A 21,178-nucleotide genomic window follows, 5' to 3' on the forward strand; every position below is an offset into this window, starting at 1 on the left:
CAGAGTGTCTCACCAAAGTTGGTGCAGGTTAGTGCTGTTAATCTCTAGACACATGTGTTTCTGGATTTCATCCTTCTTCAGTAGAGATAAAACGAAATTCTTCTGGGGTTTGCTGAGAAAGCTGCCACAATACTCTCAGGTCTCTGTACCTCTCCCTGGCGCACAGGTGCCTCCCATGAGCTCGTCAGCCCAGTGGCTCAAGGGAGCCTTTTTGAAACAGAAGGGGGATGGGAGCACACTGCTACCTCCCAGCACAGTTCGCCCCTTTGCATCCTGGTACATGCAGTTCAATTTAAATGCTTACTTGAAATTTTGCAGAGTGTCTCACCAAAGTTGGTGCAGGTTAGTGCTGTTAATCTCTAGACACATGTGTTTCTGGATTTCATCCTTCTTCAGTAGAGATAAAACGAAATTCTTCTGGGGTTTGCTGAGAAAGCTGCCACAATACTCTCAGGTCTCTGTACCTCTCCCTGGCGCACAGGTGCCTCCCATGAGCTCGTCAGCCCAGTGGCTCAAGGGAGCCTTTTTGAAACAGAAGGGGGATGGGAGCACACTGCTACCTCCCAGCACAGTTCGCCCCTTTGCATCCTGGTACATGCAGTTCAATTTAAATGCTTACTTGAAATTTTGCAGAGTGTCTCACCAAAGTTGGTGCAGGTTAGTGCTGTTAATCTCTAGACACATGTGTTTCTGGATTTCATCCTTCTTCAGTAGAGATAAAACGAAATTCTTCTGGAGTTTGCTGAGAAAGCTGCCACAATACTCTCAGGTCTCTGTACCTCTCCCTGGCGCACAGGTGCCTCCCATGAGCTCGTCAGCCCAATGGCTCAAGGGAGCCTTTTTGAAACAGAAGGGGGATGGGAGCACACTGCTACCTCCCAGCACAGTTCGCCCCTTTGCATCCTGGTACATGCAGTTCAATTTAAATGCTTACTTGAAATTTTGCAGAGTGTCTCACCAAAGTTGGTGCAGGTTAGTGCTGTTAATCTCTAGACACATGTGTTTCTGGATTTCATCCTTCTTCAGTAGAGATAAAACGAAATTCTTCTGGGTTTTGCTGAGAAAGCTGCCACAATACTCTCAGGTCTCTGTACCTCTCCCTGGCGCACAGGTGCCTCCCATGAGCTCGTCAGCCCAGTGGCTCAAGGGAGCCTTTTTGAAACAGAAGGGGGATGGGAGCACACTGCTACCTCCCAGCACAGTTCGCCCCTTTGCATCCTGGTACATGCAGTTCAATTTAAATGCTTACTTGAAATTTTGCAGAGTGTCTCACCAAAGTTGGTGCAGGTTAGTGCTGTTAATCTCTAGACACATGTGTTTCTGGATTTCATCCTTCTTCAGTAGAGATAAAACAAAATTCTTCTGGGGTTTGCTGAGAAAGCTGCCACAATACTCTCAGGTCTCTGTACCTCTCCCTGGCGCACAGGTGCCTCCCATGAGCTCGTCAGCCCAGTGGCTCAAGGGAGCCTTTTTGAAACAGAAGGGGGATGGGAGCACACTGCTACCTCCCAGCACAGTTCGCCCCTTTGCATCCTGGTACATGCAGTTCAATTTAAATGCTTACTTGAAATTTTGCAGAGTGTCTCACCAAAGTTGGTGCAGGTTAGTGCTGTTAATCTCTAGACACATGTGTTTCTGGATTTCATCCTTCTTCAGTAGAGATAAAACGAAATTCTTCTGGGGTTTGCTGAGAAAGCTGCCACAATACTCTCAGGTCTCTGTACCTCTCCCTGGCGCACAGGTGCCTCCCATGAGCTCGTCAGCCCAGTGGCTCAAGGGAGCCTTTTTGAAACAGAAGGGGGATGGGAGCACACTGCTACCTCCCAGCACAGTTCGCCCCTTTGCATCCTGGTACATGCAGTTCAATTTAAATGCTTACTTGAAATTTTGCAGAGTGTCTCACCAAAGTTGGTGCAGGTTAGTGCTGTTAATTTCTAGACACATGTGTTTCTGGATTTCATCCTTCTTCAGTAGAGATAAAACGAAATTCTTCTGGGGTTTGCTGAGAAAGCTGCCACAATACTCTCAGGTCTCTGTACCTCTCCCTGGCGCACAGGTGCCTCCCATGAGCTCGTCAGCCCAGTGGCTCAAGGGAGCCTTTTTGAAACAGAAGGGGGATGGGAGCACACTGCTACCTCCCAGCACAGTTCGCCCCTTTGCATCCTGGTACATGCAGTTCAATTTAAGTGCTTACTTGAAATTTTGCAGAGTGTCTCACCAAAGTTGGTGCAGGTTAGTGCTGTTAATCTCTAGACACATGTGTTTCTGGATTTCATCCTTCTTCAGTAGAGATAAAACGAAATTCTTCTGGGGTTTGCTGAGAAAGCTGCCACAATACTCTCAGGTCTCTGTACCTCTCCCTGGCGCACAGGTGCCTCCCATGAGCTCGTCAGCCCAGTGGCTCAAGGGAGCCTTTTTGAAACAGAAGGGGGATGGGAGCACACTGCTACCTCCCAGCACAGTTCGCCCCTTTGCATCCTGGTACATGCAGTTCAAATTAAATGCTTACTTGAAATTTTGCAGAGTGTCTCACCAAAGTTGGTGCAGGTTAGTGCTGTTAATCTCTAGACACATGTGTTTCTGGATTTCATCCTTCTTCAGTAGAGATAAAACGAAATTCTTCTGGGCTTTGCTGAGAAAGCTGCCACAATACTCTCAGGTCTCTGTACCTCTCCCTGGCGCACAGGTGCCTCCCATGAGCTCGTCAGCCCAGTGGCTCAAGGGAGCCTTTTTGAAACAGAAGGGGGATGGGAGCACACTGCTACCTCCCAGCACAGTTCGCCCCTTTGTATCCTGGTACATGCAGTTCAATTTAAATGCTTACTTGAAATTTTGCAGAGTGTCTCACCAAAGTTGGTGCAGGTTAGTGCTGTTAATCTCTAGACACATGTGTTTCTGGATTTCATCCTTCTTCAGTAGAGATAAAACGAAATTCTTCTGGGGTTTGCTGAGAAAGCTGCCACAATACTCTCAGTTCTCTGTACCTCTCCCTGGCGCACAGGTGCCTTCCATGAGCTCGTCAGCCCAGTGGCTCAAGGGAGCCTTTTTGAAACAGAAGGAGGATGGGAGCACACTGCTACCTCCCAGCAGTGTGCTCCCATCCCCCTTCAATTTTCAAATAAATGGTGAACAAAAATAGAGAGAGGGTGAGGTCTACAATGCACTGACACTCATTTATTTATTACAACAAGCCAGATTAAAAATTATGAAGCACTGATGAGAGTCCCATGAATTTCACTGGGACTTGAAACGCGTCGGCATGTTCTGAAACTTGATTTTGAAAATTGATGAGATTGGCACCTTATCCCTTTGTGTATAATTGTTACATCGAAAGGGTCAAACACAAAAAATTGTGTGTAAAGAGAATAGTGCATTATTGTACGTTGTAAATGTAACACATTTTTTGGTCACAGTATTTATTATTTGTGTATTTAGTTTTGATTTATTATGTTTATTGATGTTAAAAATGAATAAGTGTTTTCTTTATACTCACACGCTTATGAAATAATACAAAAGCAGTTCTTATACTTAAAAGAAAAAAGTTAAATAAACAACAAGATCCAAGAGGATTCTAACGTTGGTTCTCGTAGTGTGTCTGTTTGAATTAAATAGCAGGACCACAAAACAGTAGCTAGGATTTCTTCAGAGTTTTAACTTCCTAAATGTGCCATTTTTAAAGATGTAATCTAAAATACGACCTTACCATTAAAGAGGATTTTAAATTGCAATTCATTTGAGTTCAAACATGATATCCCTTTCTGTTCCCTATCAAACATTAGTAGTTATTAACTGTAATGAGATAACCCACTGTGATCCACAAGGAGACACTGTTAGCGTTCAAAAACAAGCTTTAGGGCAGACTCATAATTGGTGTTAATTTTAACTAGATGCTAGCAGTGTTTTGAATGTGCCAGTTACTTCGTGGTAATATACAGGTTTCCTTTACAAATAATAACGTACTGAATCCAGAAGCTCAACGCACGTGTAAACTGAAAAACCCCACCCCACTGCTAATCTATAAAAGACAAACGCGCCCTTTCATAAGCGCTTGCGTTCATCAGCATTTTCCTCCTCACCTGTCACTCCAGTCCCCGGGCGGTCTTCTGCTGTGGAGCTCCTTCAAATCTCTTCGTTCCCCGAACCAGGCCCATTGCTTCCGCTTGGTTCTTTCAATCCTCAGTGGCTGCTGGATGTCTTTTAGAAGAGTTTTCCCCTTTCCTTAACAACCTCCTGATTCCGGACGTCTTAAATGTCAAGTTCAAGTGCCGCAGTGGAAAGAATCCTCGCTTTATCTACAGAACAAAGACAAAGAAAGGCATTTCAAGTAAGATCTTAACATTTTATTTTGCGCGCATGAAAAATAATGACTGAAGGTTGAATACTTATCTTTCTCCAGATCCAATCTCAAGGCATTATTTCGTTTGGCTTCAGAGACTAATCTGAAAAGAAAACAAATAACAAGACAATTGAGAGACAGAATAATTGTGATAAAAAAGAACATTAAAGACTTTATTTTCTCGCTATTTGGAGCCCACTTACAGAGAAGTGTTGCAAGGTGTTTAGTAAGTATTTAGACATTGTTAGAGAGACCCAAATAAGGAAAAAAGACAACAAGAACATTTTATTAATAATATTTGTTGTATTTTTTTTTTAGATTTTGTTTTAAATATCAGTAGCACTCCAGAACTCAGCCTATTACAGAAAATGAGAACAGACATCATCTTAAAACGACAATGAGGCAAAAAGGTACTGGTCATGTATGAATAATCAATGCCAAGAGTGTTAATATATCAGAAGAGTTTGGTGACAATTAACAATTGTTTTATTATTATTGCTATTATTATTTACACAGAAGGACGGCAGAATCCTCCTCAAAATACAAAGAGGAAAGTCGCATCTCTGGACCTCAAAGAGTCGGAGTGTTCTCTCTCTCTCTTTAATTTAGTTTTGGTTATTTTATCCTCTTATCCCCATCCCCTGGAAATCTAATTGAGCCAAACTGTTTATTCAATTCAGTTGAGGTTGACTTAGGTTTTTGGGGGCTAAGGGAAAGATCCGCGTATCTCTCAAGTGGAACAACATTGGTTTTCAGGTGAGTGAAGGTTGACAGAAACGCAAGCCTTCACAACATTTAAAGTTCTCCTTGAGAGACCGTATTGATGGTCAAGTTATTGCTCAGGCTCTTTATGAAGACTCTGAAAAAGACAATACCATAGTCGCCATGTTACAAAAAATGCAAATAGAAATAGAAAGGTTAAAGCAAGAGAATTCTGAATTGCGTCAAGAACTAATTCGTTATAAACCACAAGAGAATTTGCGGGATAGTGGTTTTCCAAAAACTTTTTAAACCTCTTTAGAATCAGGAACAAGATCAAAAACGTCAGGGACCTTCTTAACATCAGATGCAGCTTCTTCGCCGGTTCAGGTCACTGTAGCGGTTCCCACCCCTGTGCCCTTGTCAGCACCAGAACGCTTTTTTGGGGACAGTGCTAAGTATAATGTTTTTATCAATCAGTGCCAATTACATTTCATTTGCAAACCACAGTCTTTTCCCACAGATGCCACAAAGGTGGCTTTTGTGCTTTCATATTTGGGGGGAACTGCCGCCAATTGGTCAATTCCTTATATTGATAGAGATGATCCTATTCTACATAATTGGCCTTTATTCAAACTAACCATGACTAAATTATTTGCAAAGCATACCTATGTACAAGCCAGTGACAACAAATTGTTAAACTTAAAGCAAGGCAATAGGGATCTTTTAACATATGTGACAGCTTTTAATACGTTACTAACGGAAACTTGCTGGCCAGAAGAAAAGCGAACATCCTTATTTTATAGAGGATTACGTGATGTCTTAAAGGATGCTTTAGCACATATTGTGGATTTACCAGAAGATTACTCTGAGTTCGTGGATTTAGTGGTCAAATTAGATCACCGAATAGGAGAACGCAAAGGAGATAAAACTAGATTAGAAAATAGGTTTTCAGTTTTTAAACAAGAAAAGAAAGATGTAGAAAATAAGATTCAAGATCCAGAACCAATGCAAATTGGAACTGTAAAGGGACCTTTAACTATTGAAGAAAAAGACAGAAGGCGTAAATTAAATTTATGTTTGTATTGCGGTCGAGCAGGTCATTTTGCTAAGGATTGTCCTTACAAACCTAAGGTTTCTAAGAAAACAAATGCTGCAGTTTCTAGTTTGCCAGAACAGGAAAACTAAAAGCCTCGTCAAGGGCGGGGATCGCTTGTACGAGAAGAGGTATTCCCAAGATCTCCCAATATTTGGCTAATACCATGATGCGGATACCCAGACATTTTCTAATCCAAGTTATTTTAATTATAAGCATACAACTTAGACACACGGTTTCTGTCCTGATAGATTCAGGAGCTACTGGTAATTTCATGGATATAGCTCTGGCACAAAAACTACAAATTCCTACCGTGTTTAAATCTCAACCTGAACCAGTCTGTGCAGTAGATGGAACTGCGTTATTGTCTGGTATGATAACAAAACAAACTTCACCTATCACCATGGTGTGTCAGAATGGACATACAGAAATTATAAGTTTTAATTTAATTAATACACCGACTTTTGGCTTAATCTTAGGAGTACCATGGTTAACTCTACATAACCCTAAGATTAATTGGGATTTAAGGACAGTAACTTTAAATTCTATTTTTTGCAAGACAAGCTGTTATCAGGAAGCTCATAATGATTTGGAAACAGTATTACATTGTGCCAATCTTACGTCCAATTCTGTGGTGATTCCTCCAGAATACCAAGAATACCAAGATGTTTTTGATCCTGTGAAAGCGACGTCTCTACATCCACATAGATCATACGATTGCCGTATAGATTTAATACCAGGAGCCCAACTTCCTAGTAGTAGAGTATATGCTTTCTCAGAAGAAGAAACTAAATATTTACGAACATATCTGGATGAATTGTTGGCATCCGGTTTCATACGTCACTCTACATCCCCAGTCTCCTCACCGTTATTTTTCATTCCTAAACGTGATGGAGGTCTGAGGGCTTGTATCGATTATCGCGGATTAAACAAAGCTACAATAAAGAACAAGTATCCTCTACCACTGATCCCTGTTCTACTAGATCAGTTGAGACATTCAACTATATACACTAAATTGGATCTAAGAGGGGCATACCATCTTGTTCGAGTTAAGGAGCATGACGAGTGGCAAACTGCTATCAGAACTAAGTTTGGTTTATTCGAGTATACCGTCATGCCCTTTGGCTTGTGCAATGCCCCTGCTGCGTTTCAATTCTTCATAAATGAAGTGTTGAATGAATTCTTGGATGTATGTGTAATAGTGTATATTGATGATATACTTATTTATTCAAAAAATGAGAAAGATCATGTTCATCAAGTAAAGGCAGTGTTGGCAAAATTGCGAGAGGATCATTTGTTTGTAAAATTGGAAAAATGTATTTTCAACTCTAAGTCAGTAGAGTTCCTTGGTTATTGTCTCTCACCAGAAGGTATAATGATGGATAAAAAAAAGGTGAGCGCAATAATGGATTGGCCAGAACCAACTTCTGTAAAAGAGGTGCAGAAGGTGTTAGGGTTTGCCAATTTTTACAGGCGTTTTATTCCTCATTTTGCTGAGACTGTGGTCCCTATTACTAAGTTGCTACAGAAAGGACAAACCTTTTTTTGGACGGAGCAGGCAGCTCAAGCTTTCCTTCACTTAAAACACAAATTTACTTCTGCACCCTTACTGAAACACCCAGATCCAGATTTACCTTTCTTTGTAGAAGCGGATGCTTCACAGGTTGCTGTGGTAGGGGTTCTTTCTCAAAGAGACGAGCAGAATGCACAGTTGTATCCTGTAGCCTTTTATTCTAAAAAATTACTTCCTGCAGAGCAAAACTACACCGTGGCTGAGAGGGAACTTTTGGCAATCAAGTTAGTTTTCACAGAATGCAGACACCATTTAATGGGAACAAAATTTCCAGTAACCATCTTTAGTGATCATAAACATTTGCAGTTCTTTAGTCCAGTAAAAGCATTAACACCACGTCAAATGAGATGGTTACATTTTTTTAGCACATTTGATTTTGTAATAACGTACAGACCAGGTTCTAAACAAATTCAATCTGACCTTCTTTCAAGATATGGGTATACTTCAGAATCCAAAAAAGATATTGAACATCCTCCCATTATTCCCCCCCAAAAAATTGCGGCACTATTAAGTCAACCAGATTTTATGACTCAAATTAAACAAAGTCATTTAAAGATAAATGTACAAGACTGGTTAAAAGATTCAAAAAATTCCCTCCAAGATGGATTGTTTTACCATGATAAAGTCTTAATTATACCTGAAGTAGAGTTAAGGAAGACAGTTTTAAAATGGAATCATGATTCAGCCTTAGCAGGCCACCCAGGATATCAGAAAACTATAGATAATGTTAAGAAACATTTCTGGTGGCCAGACTTCGTAAAAGATGTCCAGGATTTTGTAGCGACCTGTCCTATATGTGCACGGAATAAATCCTCACACAAGGCTCCAGCAGGTCTTTTAGAACCATTGTCTAGCCCCCCATGCCCTTGGCATACCATAAGTGTTGATTTTATCACCAATCTCCCTGCTGTTAACGGTTACACCACAATATTTGTGACGGTGGACTATTTATCAAAAATGGCGCATTTTGTTCCATTAAAGAAATTGCCAACCGCAGATGAGTTCAGTCAAATATCTATAACACATATCGTACGTCTGCATGGACTGCCATCAAAGATTATTTCCGACAGGGGTAGTCAATTTGTTTCAAGGTTTTGGAAACAATTTTGTAAACTTTTAAAAATGGATGTAGCCTTGTCAACTGCGTTCCATCCAGAAACAGATGGCCAAACAGAGAGGGCTAATCAGACTTTGCTACAGACATTGAGGTGCTTGATGGCAGAATTCACTAGTGAATGGGATAGAGCCTTACCCTTGACAGAATTTATTTATAATAACAGTGTTCATTCTGCTACCCAATGTACCCCATTTAATTTCTTGAATGGTTGTCATCCTAAAACGTCCCCACCTACTGTAGAAACCTCTCTGTTACCTACTGTTACAGAACGTTTGAACATTTTGTCAGGAATACGGAAGAAGGCAGAGAAACATTTAAATTTGTATAAAGAAGAAATGAAGCAACAAGCAGATAAACATAGAACCCCGGCCCCAGATTATGTTGTAGGAGACAGTCTGGTTATCTACAAAAAATCTAAATGTGTTAGGTTCAAAGGAACTTCAACCTAAAGATAAAGGCCCATTCCCTATTACAAAAATTATAACTCCTGTCACAGTGCAGTTGGATTTACCCCCTGAGTATGCCATACATCCCACTTTTCATTTGTCCTTATTGAAAAGATATCATCCAAATACCAGACAAGAGCCCCCACCACCACCTATTCCTATTGATGGCCATTTGGAATACGAGGTAAATCGAATTATAGATTCTAAAAGAATACAAGGTAAATTACACTACCTAATATCTTGGAAGGGTTATTCCTCAGATGAAAACTCTTGGGAACCAGCTTCCTTTGTTCATGCCCCTAAACTGGTACGAAAATTCCACTTACAATATCCTCAAAAACCACGCGCAGTAGGGAGGCCTTTGAGAGGAGCGACTGTTAGGGTTCAAACACATGCTTTAGCGCAGACTCATATTTGGTGTTAATTTTAACTAGATGCTAGCAGTGTTTTGAATGTGCCAGTTACTTCGTGGTAATATAGAGGTTTCCTTTACAAATAATAACGTGCTGAATCCAATGTGTCATACTTGCGCTCTTTACACGTGGATTCATGCTGGCAGAAACGCTGAGTCAGAAGCGCAACGCACGTGTAAACTGAAAAACCCCACCCTACTGCTAATCTATAAAAGACAAACGCGCCCGTTCATAAGCGCTCGCGTTCATCAGCATTTTCCTCCAGTCCCCGGACGGTCTTCTGCTGTGGAGCTCCTTCAAATCTCTTCTTCCCCGAACCAGGCCCATTGCTTCCGCTTGGTTCTTTCAATCCTCAGTGGCTGCTGGATGTCTTTTAGAAGAGTTTTCCCCTTTCCTTAACAACCTCCTGATTCCGGACGTCTTCAAGGTCAAGTTCAAGTGCCGCAGTGGAATGAATCCTCGCTTTATCTACAGAACAAAGACAAAGGCATTTCAAGTAAGATCTTAACATTTTATTTTGCGCGCATGAAAAATAGTGACTGAAGGTTGAATACTTATCTTTCTCCAGATCCAATCTCAAGGCATTATTTCGTTTGGCTTCAGAGACTAATCTGAAAAGAAAACAAATAACAGGACAATTGGGAGACAGAATAATTGTGATAAAAAAGAACATTAAAGACTTTATTTTCTCGCTATTTGGAGCCCACTTACAGAGAATTGTTGCAAAGTGTTTAGTAAGTATTTAGACATTGTTAGAGAGACCCAAATAAGGAAAACAAGACAACAAGAACATTTTATTAATAATATTTGTTGTATGTTTTTTTTGAGATTTTGTTTTAAATATCAGTAGCACTCCAGAACTCAGCCTATTACAGAAAATGAAAGCAGACATCATCTTAAAAGGAAAACGAGGCAAAAAGGTACTGGTCATGTATGAATAATCAATGCCAAGAGTGTTAATATATATAAGAAGAGTTTGGTGACAATTAACAATTGTTTTATTATTATTGCTATTATTATTTACACAGAAGGACGGCAGAATCATCCTCAAAATACAAAGAGGAAAGTCGTATCTCTGGACCTCAAAGAGTCGGAGTGTTCTCTCTCTCTCTCTTTAAGTTAGTTTTGGTTATTTTATCCTCTTATCCCCATCCCCTGGAAATTTAGCCAAACTGTTTATTCAATTCAGTTGAGGTTGACTTAGGTTTTTGGGGGCTAAGGGAAAAGATCCGCGAATCTCTCAAGTGGAACAACCTGGGGTTTCAGGTGAGTGAAGGTTGACAGACATAGGCCTCACAGTAGTGAAAAACAAATTTAGGAGTTTCTAGCTGCCAGGAAAACACGTCTTACTTTTTAAGTACAATGCACCCTGCCCTATTGGCTTTGTAGGGCCTACCCTAGGGGTGATGTATATTATCAAAAAGGAAGTGTTAAGCCTGGCAAAAGGTTTATTTTAACATTTTGAATTGGCAGTTGAAAACTGCACGGCAGGCTGAAGCAGCAGACCAGAGACATGCTTTAAAGTGCTACCTTAGTGGGTGGCACAATGAATGCTGCATCCCCACTAGTAACATTTAACTTACAGGCCCTGGGTATATGTAGCACCATATAATAGGAACTTACAAGTAAATTAAATGTGGCAATCAGGTGTAGGCCAATTTTACCATGTTTAAAGGAGAGAGCTCAAGCACCTTAGCACTAGTTAGCAGTGTTAATGCCAACTAAAACAAATTCAGAAAATAGGAGGGGTGAAGCTACGATACGCTGCAATTTGCACAGGGCTCTCAATGATCTATGTCGCTGTTTAAAACGCTGCTATTTTGCTTTTTTTGCACATGTTCGATCCTGTAAGGTTTTTAACCTATTTTAGCCACCACGTTTATGATAATGTTTTTTTTTATCTTTTACTTACTGCGTTTGTAATATTGTGATGCTGGTTTTAATTTGTACTTGAGCACTGAGGCTTCCCCGGTCCGCCACGGTTTGTACCGATTGTTGCGGAGGGAAGAACCTCATTCTAGGCAGCATTTCCAGGCACTCCCTTCTGCTCTTCCACTTCCTGCGGTTAGCACTCTAGCCTTTGGAGATTCCTATTTAGGGGCACGCTGGAACGGCCATGCAGCGGACGCGCGCAGCGGGCGCGCCGCGGGCACGCCATAGTCAAGCTCATCTGTGCCCGTCCGCGCCTGGACCAGGCCCAGGGCCAGAAACCCTGGCTCTTACTCGGCAAATAAACACACAATTTGTTACTCGGGTGAGAGCCTCTTGTCCTTGCGCCCGAAGATACACCAGAAATGTTATCAGCTGAACTGTAAATATACAACAAAACCGGACTACCCCCATTGCCTAGGCTGCGATAGTAAATTACCAAATATTTTGGATTTGCCACTTAACTCTCTGAGAAGTCCAATGACTCAAGAATAAATAGATACCGATCTACAGCTAGCCCTCATTAATGCCAGGTCCTTGGTTAGACATAAATGTGAAATTACGGATTTCATTATAGACCATAACCTTGATGTATTATTTGTTACAGAAACTTGGGGTGATGATTCATCAGACTTTGATTTTAACATTGCGATGCCAGAGGGCTATAGTATATTTAGATATAATAGACAATCAAAAAGAGACGGTGGATTGGCATTGATCCATAAGGCCGAATTACACTCTTTTTGCTCTAAAATAGTTACACCTGATTGTGAAGCTTTGCTTTTTAAAATTACTTCCGCTGGTCAAGACTCTTTTAAAGGTCTCCTGATCTATCGCCCTCCAGGCTCAAGATCCGACTTTCTAGCTAACTTCCATTCTCTGCTAGAGCTTAGTCTCCACTCTAACTTCTTTACAATCATAGGGGATATGAATTTTCACCTAGAAATAACTGATGATAGAGACACGGAGGAACTACTTGATATGACTTCAGAATATGGCCTTAGTCAGTCGGTCCAGGGTGCCACACATACGGCAGGACACACCCTGGACGGCTTGTTCACTAACAACCTGGCCATCTCTAATTTAACCACTCTTCGGTTAATTTGGTCAGACCATCAAGCCATTCTCTTTAGATATAAGCTCTTATGAACCAATAGCCCTAACACAGCTAATTCAAAGATTATGGGCAGAGCATGGCATAAAATTGACCATACAACCTTGGTCAACGAGCTAGCAAAAAGTGAACAGGAGGCAGAGAAGGATGAAGAAATCTCAGCCAAAAAATACACCACCTGGCTTGAAGCCAACTTTGCAAATCTAGCTCCTGGTATTTGGATTAATAAAAATAGGAAATCACCATCTGCCCCATTGTTTTCTCAAGCATTGAGAATAGATAAACAAGCTTGCAGAAGGCAAGAAAGGATTTCGCGTAAAAATTATGAACTTCCAGAATTTTTTTTATATAAATCCATGCTTTCAGATTTTAAAAAAAAGTTGATCAGGGAGAAAACTCTCTACTTTACAGCAAAGATAGAAAATGCTAGTGGTTCTAATAAAGAATTATTTCGAACCGTGAAAAATCTGATCACAATCAAAAAAGATGATTCTGCTAATTTTAATCAAGAATTCTGTGACGCCTTAGCTCTCTCCTACAGAACAAAGGTAGACCTAATCTATAATCAGTTCACCCACTCTACATCAAATGGTAAAAAGTTTGATCAAGAAATCAGCGAAAATGTATCTCCTTTTAACTTCTCACTGACTTCTCCTTTGCAAATCACTAAACTGATCTCCATGACCAAGTCAGGCTCTCCGGAAGATCCTTGCCCCCCTAAGATCTTACAAAATATTTGCCATTTTATTGGACCATACCTATCTAAGATATTTAACCAGATGATAGAACAAGGATCCTTTCCCACCGTGTGGAAGCATGCCTGTATCCTGCCTCTTCTAAAAAAAAAAAGTAATTTGGATGCAACAGATACAGCCAACTACCGGCCTATTGCAAGAATCCCACTCACGGCCAAGATAATTGAGAAAAACATGAATGCGGAACTCTCCACTTTTATTACAACTAATAAGATTTTAGATCACAGTGAGTTTGGCTTCAGAGCTAACCATAGTACAGAGTCAGCTCTGATTAAAACCACAGAAGAAATACGCTCCTCACTAGACAGCGGTGGGTCAGCAGCCTTGGTGCTGCTTGACCTATCCGCCGCATTTGATACGGTAGACCATACTCTTATGGTTTATCGTCTACAAGAAATTCGGATAAGAGGTAAAGCCCTCTCCTTGTTGACATCATTTTTATCAGAGAGGACCCAATCAGTTCATTTGGGCAAATTTAAGTCTGCAACTTTCACCCTTCCATGTGGTGTTCCGCAGGGCTCATCGTTGAGCCCTACATTCTTTAATATTTATGTAGCGGAACTAGCTCCACTGATAACTTTTAATTTGATTCCTACATCTTATGCCGACGACACCCAGCTGGTGATCTCGACAGTGGATAAAGACATTAATCACTCGCTAAAACTCCATGACTGTATTCTTTCCTTAAGTCATTGGATGAGTACTCATTGTTTGAAACAACTCAATCAAAACCGAGGTGATTATGTTCGGAAACCTCTTTCCACCTTGGTCCCCAGCTTGGTGGCCAGATAATCTTGGTCCCCTACCGACCCCGGTAGATAAAGCAAAAAACCTCGGGGTTATTCTAGATGAAAAACTTTGTTTTAAAGCTCAATTCTCTAAGGTTGTGTCTTCTTCGTTCTTTATGATTAAGACTATAAGGAAAATTCTGCCTTTTATTCCCAAACCCTGCAGAAAGTCAGTTGTAACCTCCTTAGTCTTGTCTAAACTTGACTATTGTAATGGACTGTACATTAATGTGCAATCCACCTTTCTAGGAAGTTATAGGCAATACAAAATGCCGCCGCAAACCTGATTCTGGACATAACTAAATATCAGTCTGTCAGGTCAGCATTGCGAGAACTCCACTGGCTGCCAGTTGGCCAGCGGATAAAGTTTACGGCACTCTGCATGGCCCATAAGGCATTACACAAAGAAGGACCAACATTTCTAGAGGACCTTTTCAGATGGTACTCTCCAAATAGAATTCTGCGTTCGGCTAACGCACACCTGATGCCACCGGTCAGGATTAAAAAGGTGGATTGGTGGGGGAGGAGTTTTACCTTCAACACCACTAAGGAATGGAATTCCCTTCCCTTATGTCTCAGAAAAAGTCCCTCCCTTCTTGAATTCAGGAAACAACTGAAGACTTGGCTTTTTCAGCAGTAGTAGCACAGAGTACAGTATGTAGCACTGGAAGCGCCAAGACACCCGAGGGTATTCGTGCGCTGTACACATTTTTTTAACATAATATAACATAACAAGGCAAAATGTTTGGGGGTGGCCAAGTCAAACAATCCCCAATACACCTCCACTTACAATAAGGATTGAAAGCAACCTGTGCCACTATTCCTCTCAGATACCCCACTGTTGAGCTGGTGAATCAAACTGCAGAATGGTCCACCTGCACCCCTACTAGTCCGGTTTAAGCACCATCAGCACCAATCTAGATAACGAGAGGCGTCATGCACCACTCCTCTTTGCACACTGTGGGAATACAAATCACATCACTATATGAGAAATAAATGCAGGCCACCTGCACCGCCTGTCCTTTCATACTGATGGACTCCATACCAGTGGATATTTATTCAAGAGCAAGGCTGCTCCTCCTGCACCGCCTGTCCTTGGACACTGCAGGACTCCAAATCACTGGACCTGTACAATAAAACACAGTGGGCCAGGGCACCACTCTATTACAGGCATTTCCTATGAGGTTATTTCTTCAACCAATGGAAAAATGCCCAAAGAATAGGGTACAGTAAGAACTCTTTCAACTGATAGAAGGTATGGTTGTCAGCAATTTACCTAAAAATGAAGCAGGATGCGATGTGAGCCCAAGCCACTCTGCCGCTGTTTAGAGGCAGACATAGGCCTGAGTATCGTCATCTGTTCAGTATTTGAAAAGATAATGTAGCTGAAGACGGGCACCAAACAAACAGGAGGTGCTGTTATCGTCAACCCCCTTTCATATCTGTGGACACGCTATCTCTTAGATAGTCTGCATGACAGTGGCACACAATTTTCTGAGTAGGGGATGGTGTTGACTTCAAGAAAAGGGGGATTGAAGGCGGTCCACCCCGGGTGGCACCAGTTTTGTGGGCGGTGGTGTACCCCCCCACCCCTGCTCTTACCTGCGGCTGTAGGAAGGTGGCAGCCGCAGGAATCAGCAGCACTCCTCACTCGTACATTCGGCTGCCGTGGGCGGCAAATGCAGGGGCCGCCATGGGCGGCCTAAGGCCTAGCTACGCCACTGAGATCTATGAAGTAATTCGACCTTGGATACCAGATTCAATACAGTATTTAAAATGCAGTCAATAAGAAAGGATTGACTCAAAAAGGGAGTATGAGATCAGAATTATTTAACAAAAGATAAAGGTTTAATACAATTTTAAGTGTAATACTGAAAACTGAAAAATTCTCATTGAATCACTCAAAAGACATAGAAATCAATTGCTAGAATGCTATCAGTTACAGGCATAATGCAACAATAAGCAAAATCAGGAAAAATAGGCTAAGTCTCAAATATGCAGCAAATCAATATAAAATCTGTCAGCATCCCTAGTAGAAACCAAAAGTCTCCAAAGTATCTCTGGCTCACCCCCAAACTCAAGGGTTTACATAGCCACTGCAAAGTTAGCATGGTGTGAGCAAAAGTATCATTATTTCATCAAATCATACTGCAATATTTGCAAGCATCATATAACCCCACCATTTGAACACTATCCCACTACATGAAGATTGATTGGCCGCTGCTGACCTAATGTCATCCAGAGGTGTCAGAACAAACTAGTTACATAAAAAGGGAAACTAATCATGTATGAATGCAATACAGTGTGCTAGCAGAAAGAGTCTTGGAAAGTAACAAAAGCTCCCTCCAGAGAGTTCTTTGAGAACAGCAAGTCATTGCTAAACATAAAATGCACATTTTGCAGCATGTGGCGTCAAGTGAGAAATATAAACACACAGTGAACTTCATGATAAGGTCAGCCATATTTACATAGATGTAGCTGAAGCCTAACTGAGGTCCAGTTTGTCTAACACATTAAAACACGTCATATCGATTTTGTTTCAATTTCAATCGCTCCAAGTTAATACACATTTATAATTCAAATGCGAATACCTTCCACATATCTTTTGGTGGAGAGTGGTACGTACTAAGCATAATAATAAAATTCCCTTCTGGAGGCATTTGTTTAAAAAATAGCTTTTATATGGGGTGCCTTTATGGTGTAGGCGCCCCTCCTCTCATTACATAAGGAATGGGATGAGGAAGGAAATTATGTAATGCTTGAATTACTCTTTATTCTCAGTGTGCATTATAAGCACCAGCGACTGTTACTGACTGTGACTGATTGGCTTTGTTGTGCTGCTTAAATGACTTTACATGCTTTTTACTTGATGGCTGTTCATACATGCCCTACTCAGCAGCTCTCAAAATCCTCCTTTCCCTCACAGCCTGCATCCCTGTCAAAACACATTAAAGGGATAGGGTGCTTATGATGGGCATGTATGAACATCAAGTTGTCTCTTCAGCAGGCCAAGCATCACAATGAGCTTATTCTCAGTACATAAACATAGAGGAGAGATATGGTGAGATGAATAGTGTCTCATAGGTATGAAGAGTGGTATTATACGTAGAGCAGTTAGTGACAAGCCAATAGACTGAAGTACAGTCAGGTACAGAGAAGAAGGGGATTGTACAGACAAATCACTGACGTGAAGCAGCTACTAATAGTGTATTTGTGAAACTCAAAAGATGTTAATGAAGTATTGTTCCTGATGGAGGATTGTATTCCTGTTCTGAAGCAGGCGACAAAGTAATAACAAGCATTTGCAATGCAATCGGTCTCGCCTTTGGGAAACTATATGTATTTAGCTATGCAGCACATTAGCCTGGGTGCTGAACATCTACTGTTCTTTAAAATGGAGGGAGAGCAAGCACCAAACTGCGTGACACGCCAGGTATGGGAACACATGGAGAGAAATATTGCCTTTTGGCAGGAAATGGTATAGTCCAAAGGTCTGTTTTTAATATAAAATCAGTGCCTTCGTTGGTCATATCACTGAAAATACAAGATTTGACAAAAAAAAGTTTGTCTACGGGTGCTCGTCGAAGACAATTTCTATGGACTGGAATCTAGAGCATGCTAAAGTGATTCTGGTATTTTACTGACCTCTGCTGGTCGTTTTCTATCAAGACAAATAGAGGCAGTTGAACAGAAAAACAAAGTGCTTAAGCGGAAGCAGATAAGTCCTAGGGCTGATCTCCAGAGCCCACATAGTACATACATATATAAGTATATAATAAGTATATACTAAAGTATATACAAGAGGTCTTGAATGCTCGACCTAAACACACGATGGGGAAAGAAGGAGGATGAAAATAGACTTAAGTACCGTCACAAAGGAAGACAGTAGGAACCAGCAAGAGGAATAAACGAGCCAAGGGTGTCAGGTACTGGATTAAAGAGGCCTGGGGTGGTTTCAATTCTAGAAATCTCTGTTATTCGGCCTGCCGACATTTATTTAATAGGGCTTCCGAGAAGAGCTTTGGGCACCGGTACTCATTATTTGACAAATTAAGCACTGAGGCATCTGAAAAATACTTTTCCTTTGACGATGCACATAGCACTCATCCCACTGTGGCGCAGTGCTTTCCTATTCACATTCCACTCGCAGGCTCCCGCACCCTGCGTGTGGAAGTCCTTCGGGCTCGTGCTCTGACCAACTTGCTCCTTTAATGGACTGTAATGGAAGTGAAGTTCCTTGTGCTCTGCAGGGCTCATTGTTTACTGCTCCGGTGTCCCGGTGGGAGAAACACCGAGCAGCTGAAGCACGAGGCAGGAAACGTGGAAATTACCTGAGAGCATAGCTACCAAGGTTTTAGATTGCTATGTTTGACATTTTAATAATTTCTGTGTAATTATGAGTGCCATTAGAACCACTATGAGTGACACTTTTCTCACCAGCAAAATCAACCAATAAAAGATGAGGGAAACATAAATATCAGAAATCTGACCCATTTGAGCAACGAGAAACTCTAAGATCTTAAACCTGCTGCAAATTCATGAGGTGGCTAAGTCATAATTACAACGAAATTATCAAAATATAATACATAGAAATCTGAAACCTTGGCAGATATGAAAGATGGCGAGCATCACTTCACATGACATAGCATTGAAGACCATGCCCATACTTCTGTTTTTGACACTGTGTCTTGTTTACTTAAACATTTCATAAAAGTGATAGGAAGTATGTGTTTTATTCTATTGCTATGTTATTGCTTCTCTTGTACAATGCTGATCATATAATAAACTTGTGAATTTTGGTGGGCATAATGTATTGATTAATAAGAATAAAAAGGCAGGAGCAATGCCAATTAGACAAAAATGAAAGAAAAGGATCACGGTAAAACAAGGAGAATAAAACAAATCACTTTTACCAGGTTGTGGTCATGACAGCATGGTGCTGGGTAAGCCTCTGGAGAGGCAGGGAGATACACACAGCGGTCACAGCAGGATGTATTATTTCAAAATGTAACACCAGTGAAGTGAGCAGTCCAGGGGTCTGGCGCACCACAGCTACACAATTCATTTACTTGAACGAGTCAATAAATGAAGAGAACTGCATGTACTCTGTAGCAAAGAGAAACCTTTTAAGTCATTTTTAAAACATACTTACTGCATATTTGCTATGCCGTGGGTTTTAGAACAAGCTGCGTACGGTTCACCCTGCAACAGAGCCTCTCTTCCTCCTGCAGAGTACATCTTCTTGCCCGCGCTGTGACCTGGGAAATGTCTGGGAGCCCCAAGAGATTATCACATACAGGAGACTGGTCGGGCCAGGAGAGGTAGGGGACACGTTTGTACTCAGCAAGGAATGTTCGAGTACTTAAATCTCTGATTTTTTTAAATCAAATACCGGATGTTGATTTTCCAGTATAAAAAACACTTAAGCCGCTCTTTTTAACGAATGGATATACCTTTCCTCTTGAAGCAATATTGTGATTGGAACAAGAGGACAATACTCCCAGGGGCGCACAATTTAAAATGTCTGAAATCAGTTCTTAAGTGTGTTGGATTGCTGAATTTTACTTAGCCCACATGTATGGAAATAGAGAATTTTCATATTCTGCAGCGTACATTGAAATGATGGTTCTGAGATGGACAGTTTGATTGTCTTGAAAATAAATTGCTGCAAAGTCATTTTGTTTGGAGCTCTGCTGCCTTCTTGTGGGCTCTCTCGGCACTGACATTGGAGCGGCGAATAAGGGAAAGCCGGAGAGCATACATTTTTTTTAGTCTAAGTGCTGAACCGCAGATATTGTCTCATCTACAGGGTAGGTTATGTAATGTCGTGAGCCTAAAGCACTGCATGAAACAGATTAGAGTAATACTAACAAGCATTGGCAATGCAATAGGACTGGCATTTAAGCGAGACCTATTGCATTGCAAATAGCAATGCGTGCGGGCGACGAGGCATGAGGGGGTGGCGGCTGTGAGAAGGCATCAGACTGCAAGAGGGGGACACAGGAAAAAAGTAGTCTGTGCTGTGAAGGGGCCAGTAACCGTGGAAGGACACAAATGACTGACATGGCTGTTATGGGGAGGGACTAACAAGCTTAAACCAATCGGAAGGCAGCATTTAGAACCTAAGCCAATGAAGAAGATGGGCCGGAGAGTGGGGGGAGCTTCCACCAAGCTTCCACACTATAGTGTATGCTGCATGCCTCACAAAGCGATGACAGCACATTCGCGCTGCAACGCTAGGCGAAACCTAAAAAGTAGAGGATATAAGAGGGAGTTGGCAGCATATATTTACCCAGTGCTGTAGAACAAGTATTCTGCATCCTTGAGGAGGTTCTTGCTTGTTGGGCTTGCAATTGAAGGTTGGTTTCCAGTGAAAAGTATGTCATCGGTGTTCCTGAGGTGCTTTGTTTCTGAGAAATGCAAAAAGAACAATTGATGGACAGAATACAGAACAATGTCATACATTCACCCCAGTTCAGAGATCTGGGCCTAAATCCATTGTGTTTTTTTGCTCACCATGCCATTTCAGTTTGTACCCAGCCATATGCAAATCAGTCTTGACCCTGTGCCCAATGGGAACAGTCCAGCCCGAACTGCCAGGCCAGGTCCTCCCTGAACTAGAAACAAGCATCCTAGGACCGGTTTCGGGGTTTCACCCCTCTTCAGCCAGGATAGCTTGATTCCAGTGGCACGGAGAGCATGGGACTCACGTCTGAGCATACCCGTCCCCCTTGGGGTGACAAATGCAAAAAGAACAATTGATGGACAGAATGCAGAACAATGTCATACATTCACCCCAGTACTGATCTGGGCCTAAATCCATCGTTTTTTTGCTCACCATGCCATTCCAGTTTGGACCCAGAGCAAAAGAATGATGGATTTTACCCAGATCTCGTGACTGGGGGTGAATGT

Source organism: Triturus cristatus, chromosome 5_2 (genome assembly GCF_964204655.1).
Source record: "Triturus cristatus chromosome 5_2, aTriCri1.1, whole genome shotgun sequence".
Lineage (NCBI taxonomy): Eukaryota > Metazoa > Chordata > Amphibia > Caudata > Salamandridae > Triturus > Triturus cristatus.